Consider the following 6,283-nt stretch of genomic DNA (forward strand, 5'->3'; position numbering starts at 1 on the left):
GTTTCCCGCCCGAGCGACATTGGGCGACGTCGCCCCCTTTCCCCTCAGTTTCTCCTTTGCCGCCGAATGTCTTCACATTATCTGGAAGAACACAGCGGGGTAGGAGGGAGGGTTGTGTGTCTGCACAGAAGACGTCAATGAACAGCAGTTACGGTAAGCGCAACTCTGTTTTCACTGTCCGTCTTCTGTGCAGCCCCACATGGGAGACTCACAAGCCACTTACCCAGGAGGCGGGCATGTGTTCTCACCGAAAAAGAGACTGAAGCACTGCTTGACCAACAGCAGCCTCTTTCCTTTCCCACACATCTAGTGCGTAATGTTTAGCGAACGTGTCAGAAGACGACCACGTTGCAGCCCTGCAGATGTCATGCAAGGGCACGCCCCTAAGGAAGGCCGCAGAGGCAGCTTGCGCTCTGGTGGAATGAGCTTTTACTTCCAAAGGGCAAGGTAACTTAGCATGCGAGTAGCAGGCCCTAACAGTCTGAGTGACCCAGTGAGAAATTGACTGGGCTGTAGCAGCCTTTCCCTTCCTGGGCCCATAATAGCACACAAACAGTTGTTTGGCACTCCTAAACTGTGATGTACGTTGGAGGTAAAATAAAATAGCCCTTCTCACATCCAAAGAATGTAAGGCCCTTTCAGAGTTATCAGAAGGGTCAGGAAAAAAGATAGGTAGGACAATGTCCTGTGAGGTGTGAAATTGAGTGGACACTTTGGGTCTAAAACGAAGGTCAGGTCTCAGCACCACCTTATTCTGATGGACCTTCAAAAAGGGAGGGTCCCACCTCAGTGCAGCCAGCTCGCTAACCCTACGGGCAGACGTAATGGCTATCAAAAAGGCCACCTTACAGAATAACCATTTTAAATCACAGGTGGCCAGTGGTTCAAAGGGTGATTTCATAAGCCCTGCCAACACTACTTGCAGTGACCATTGGGGAACAATTTCCTTGACTTGTGGAAACATATTATACAACCCCTTCAAAAAAGACTTCGACAAACTGTGGGAGAACACCGTCTTCCCATCTATTTTAGGATGGAAGGCTGAAATGGCAGCCAAATAAACTTTAATAGAAGAATTAGAGAGTCCCCCGTCCTTCAGGGACAGGAGGAACTCAAACACAGAAGACAACTGGCAATCCCAAACATTAATTGCGGTGTCAGCAGCCCAGGCCTCAAAACGCTTCCATTTAGCTGCGTATGACCTGCGAGTGGTGTCCCTACGGGCATTCAGCAAAATTTCAGCTACCCTGTCAGACATCCCCTCCGTCCCCGAATGCGCCAAGCAGTGAGGTTGAGTTTGGGTAGGTCGTGATACCAAACCCCTTTGTCGGACAGAAGGTCCGGGTTCAGTGCGAACCGAAAATATGACCCCTGCGAAAGCTGCATGACATGTTGGAACCATGCTTGTCTGGGCCAGAAGGGGGCCACCAGAATTAAGTGTGGCCCATCCCTCTGGATTTTGCTGACGACCCGAGACAGCAGTGGGAATGGAGGGAAGGCATAAAACAGGTGCCCTGTCCAGCGTATCTGGAACGCGTCCCCTAGGGAGCGGTGACCTAGCCCTCCCCTGGAGCAGAATTGCGGGGCCTTCTTGTTGGCTTCTGCCGCAAAGAGGTCTACGTCTGGGAACCCCCAGTCCAAAAAGATGGCGTTCAGGTAATTGTCTGCTACGGTCCATTCGTAGCTGTCGAATCGCATCCGACTCAGTTTGTCTGCGATGACATTGGTGGTGCCGGGAATATGGACCGCCTGAATGAACACGCCTCTGTCCATGGCCCAGTTCCAGATCCGAACGGCCTCGTCGCAGAGGGCCTTGGATGTAGTGCCCCCTTGTTTGTTCAGGTAGAACATCGTGGTGCAATTGTCTGTGAGCACCTGAACCGCTTTCCGCTGTAACGTGTCTGCAAATGCGATAAGGGCATAACGGACCGCTCTCAATTCTAGCAGGTTAATGTGATCTTCCTGTTCCTGCTCTGACCAAACCCCATGTGCCCTAAGGGCTCCACACTGGGCTCCCCATCCTATCGTGGAGGCATCAGTCGAGATTGTGATCTCGGTTTGGATGGACCCAAATGCAATACCCCCAAGGAGGTTAGTCTCATCAAGCCACCATCGTAAGGCATGGATAATCCCTCTGGGGATGGAATATCGTTTATTCTGGGACTCGTGTTCAAAATCATGAACCGACAGGAACCACAGCTGGAGAGGTCGCATGTGCAACCGGGCCATAGGGGTGACAGCTGTAGAAGAGGCCATGAGGCCCAGTAGCCTCTGAATTGCTGTCATGGATTGGAACCTGCACTTGGAAAAGAGGTTCACTATCCTGCCAATTCTTAATGCACGCTCCCTGGGGAGAAAACCTCTGTTTACACCACCATCCAATTCCATACCGATAAACAGTATTCTCTTGGACGGGGTAAGGTTAGACTTTTGCATATTAACCAAAAGCCCTAACCGGGAGCAGGTGAGCATCACTGTATGAATCTGGGCCAGGAGTGCATCAGCAGAGGGAGCTGCTAGAAGCCAATCGTCAAGGTAGGGATAGATGGTACAACCCCGTTCCCTCAAATAAGCCACTACCACAGCCATACACTTAGAAAAAACCCGTGGGGCTGTTGAGAGACCAAAGGGAAGCACTTGGTAATGGTAGGCCTTATTGTTACATAGAAACCTAAGGTACTTCCAATGATCAGGATGGATGGCAATATGAAAATATGCATCCTTGAGGTCCAGGACAGCGAACCACATGTCCTCGGGCATTAACTGGAGGACCGTGGTCAAGGTAAGCATCCTGAACCTCTTGACGAGAACGAATTTATTCAGTTCCCGTAGGTCTAAGATGGGTCGTACCCCTCCATCTTTCTTGTCTACCAGGAACATCCTGGAGTAAAAGCCTAAAGGGGGGTCCTGAGGGAGCACCTCCCGCACAGCCCCCTTCTCTAGCAATGCTACAACCTCAGCCTGTAAGTTATGAGAAGAGGATTGCATTGAGTGGTCAGGAAGAGACAACACTGGGTAAACATCAAACTGAATTTTATATCCAACATTAACGATTTTAAGAACCCAACTATCGGATGTAATTTCTGCCCATGCAGAGGCAAACTGAACCAATCTGTGCCCAAACATGACAGACTGTTCAAATTCTAGTCAGAACTGCTTTGGCTGCGTTGCTGACTCTTTGGCATCGTGGGCTTGGGGACCGCGACGAGGGCGGTAGTTAGGCCTCCGGCGTTGGTAGGAACTTGCAGGCTGCTGGAATTGCCTGTAGGACCCATAACGAGGATACGGCTGGTATCGCTGTTGCCGACCACGATAGCCCTGTGAAGGGCGATACTGGAACCGATTTTCGGTCGCTGGTCTGGTCGGGAGAATGCCGTAGGAACGGGCTGTCAGCCGATCTTTGCGTTTCTGGGAGAGGTAGTCATCCGTCTTGGATGAGAACAGGGATTGACCCTCAAAGGGCAGATTCTCAACCTTATTACGTGTCTCGACCGGCAACGCAGTCGTGCGGAGCCACGAGTGTCTGTGGAGGACGACGGAGGAAGCTATTGCCCTCGCAGAGGTATCAACCGTGTCACGGCCCGCGTTTATTTGTTGCCGAGACAGCCGCAGGGCTTCATCGAGGATCACCTTTGCCAACACCCTCTGGTCTGCCGGCAGTTTTTCCATGAAGGCCGCCATATGGTTCCAAAGGAATATTTGGTACGCCCCCACGATGGCTGAGTAGTTAGAGATTTTCAGCGTCAGGGCAGCGGAGGAGTATAACTTCTTGCCCAGGGAATCCAGCTTCCTACTCTCCTTGTCAATGGGCACCGCATAAGACCCCTGGCGTTGGCGGGTCTGCATTTCCTCTGTAATGAGGGAAGAAGGAGGCGGATGTGCAAAGAGGTACGCACAAACGTCATCCCGCGTCTTGTACAGGGCTTCCAGCTTGCGGGACGTCGGGTACACAGAGGCCGGCTTCTCACAGATGTCGTGAATGATTTCCACCAAGCCCTCGGTGAACGGGAAAGCAATAGTCGGAGGGTTACCGGACTGGACATATTGTAGAATCTTGTCCTTTGGCTTAGGATCCACAGCCGATATCTCGATGTCGAGAGAACGGGCCATTCTGACCATCTGCTCAAAATAGAGCCGGTAGTCCTCAGAGGGTGACACACGACCAGTCCCAATAATGATGTCATCTGGCGACGGGTCAGATGGTGGGCTGGGACTCGGGCACTGATAAGGCTCCGTACGTTGGTAAGGTGAGACGCGCCTGGGAGAACCATAGTGGGAGAACTCACTACGAGTGTCACCCCAATACTCCCTTCCAAATGATGGAGAGCTGGCATACAGGGAGCCCTCTCTGTCATAGCCACTCCGAGGGAGGCGATAAGGCCGGTCCTCCCTTCCCATATAATCATCGGTATGCCACGTCTCGGCAGCCCGAGGCGGAGCGTCGGGCAGGTCACCATCGTCATCAGTGGAGTGGTGTAACGGAGGTGACAGGTGTGGTGACGGGGTCGAGGGCTTCTCCCAGAGGACTTCATCCGTCTGGACCGACGTCGACTGCTGGTGCTTAGATTTTTTCTTCGACTTCTTTCCGCCCTTGGAGGCTGAAGTTGGATCGGAGCTTCGGTTCCGATCAATCGGAGCCGGTGACATAGACAACGGATCCGAAACCTTCGGATCCGATCGAGGGCCTGCCTTCGGAACACGACCAGTGCGAACCGATTCAGCGGGCCTCGGAGCCGATGAAGTCGGAGTCGGAGTCGGATCCGATGGCTTGGGAACCGACCCAGCCGAAATGTTCGGAGCTGACGAAGTCCTCGGCACCTTCGGAGCCGATGTGGCGGTCGGTTCCGACCTCGATGGGGACCTGGAACGGTGCCGCTTCCGAGTCGGATCCGACTGCGGAGTGGAGTGCTTGCGACCCGACGCGGAACTCGCAGCCTCCTTCGGATCCAGGGTCGAGTGTTGGGCTTGTCGGCGATCCGGCGAGCGGGAACGCGAAGTGGAAGCGGCTCTTCGGACAGATTCCGTCTCAGGGGGGGTGTCAACCGTCCCACCAGCCGGTGGCGGCCCCCCCGGGGTACCCGGGGCCCCCGACGCCCGCATCGCCCTTCTCCACAGCAGGGCGTTCAGCCTATTCGCCCTCTCAGCCCTCGCCTTCGGGGTGAACCGTTGGCAGTGCTCACATTTCCCGACGATGTGCCCTTCGTCCAGGCACTTGAGGCACACGGAGTGACTGTCCGTCCTCGTCATCTTTGTGGAGCAGGTGGAACAGCGCTTAAAAAGCGACTTCTCAGACATCTTCACGTATCAGAAAAGGTTTCCTCAGAAAAGCGGACAGCTAGAACTTCACCGGTCGGCGGCAAAGAAGAAACTGAGGGGAAAGGGGGCGACGTCGCCCAATGTCGCTCGGGCGGGAAACGGCCGCGCATGCGCATTGGGTCGGACGTGCGCCCCCTAGTGGACGTTTGCTAGAAAGAAAAATCCGGTCGGCAGGCCTGCGCAGGCGCAGTCCCCATGTGGGGCTGCACAGAAGACGGACAGTGAACTGTATATTTAGTCGAGGAAAATGACTGGAGGCATGAGATAAGAGTACAAATCACAAAAGCTATACTACTATTGCATTTAGAGAGACACTTCACTGTTCTCTTACTTCAGTGAAGAGGAAACTTGAAGATGCAAAGTGGTTTTCTCTATAAAAGAATGAGATGCTTGGATGCAAAAGGAATGGATGTCATGTATGCCAGCATACCTGCCACAACTGTATTCTGCATTTTGTACTGGTCAATGCTGTTTGCCAGAGTTATATGCTGTATTGTGTAGATCATCTGAGAGTGTCTTAACTGCTAATATTAATTGCAGGAGGGCCAGTGGGCCTCTCTGTTATCTGTTGAAAATATGTACTTTCACTTTTCCCACAAATGTCCTTGAAAGAGAACTGCTAGCAGTGCACATTGCATCTTTCCCCAAAGATTGGGATATTTTCCTTTGCACTTCGCGTAGTCTAAACTCATCTGTTCCCATGCAACCTCTTTCGGGTTTCGTGCCAGAATGTCAACGGACCCCGAAGGGCGGGAAGTTTCCCTATAATTAGCAATGCCTTTGTTTGAATTGTCACTTCTGCCAATTGCCACCTTTGGGGGAACACCCTGTACTGTATGGATCTCAATAAAGCTACTTCAGCTGGAACACCTGCGTGTTAACTGAGGAGGGCTTGAGGGACCTAACTGCCAGGGACTGACAGATAATTGTTTGCCTGTTTTCAAAGTTGTCTGCAAAGATTTATTTT

At 52.6% G+C, this 6,283-nt stretch overlaps 1 protein-coding gene across 1 annotated transcript in view; it reads right to left on the reverse strand.

The window, feature by feature from the left end:
* The window catches only part of LOC129341179 (uncharacterized), a 111,386-nt gene that overhangs the window by 82,147 nt on the left and 22,956 nt on the right, over positions 1-6,283 (reverse strand). The gene's annotated exons all lie outside the window — the stretch shown is intronic.

The sequence above is a fragment of the Eublepharis macularius genome, chromosome 1 (genome assembly GCF_028583425.1).
Source record: "Eublepharis macularius isolate TG4126 chromosome 1, MPM_Emac_v1.0, whole genome shotgun sequence".
In the NCBI taxonomy this organism is placed as follows: Eukaryota; Metazoa; Chordata; class Lepidosauria; order Squamata; family Eublepharidae; genus Eublepharis; species Eublepharis macularius.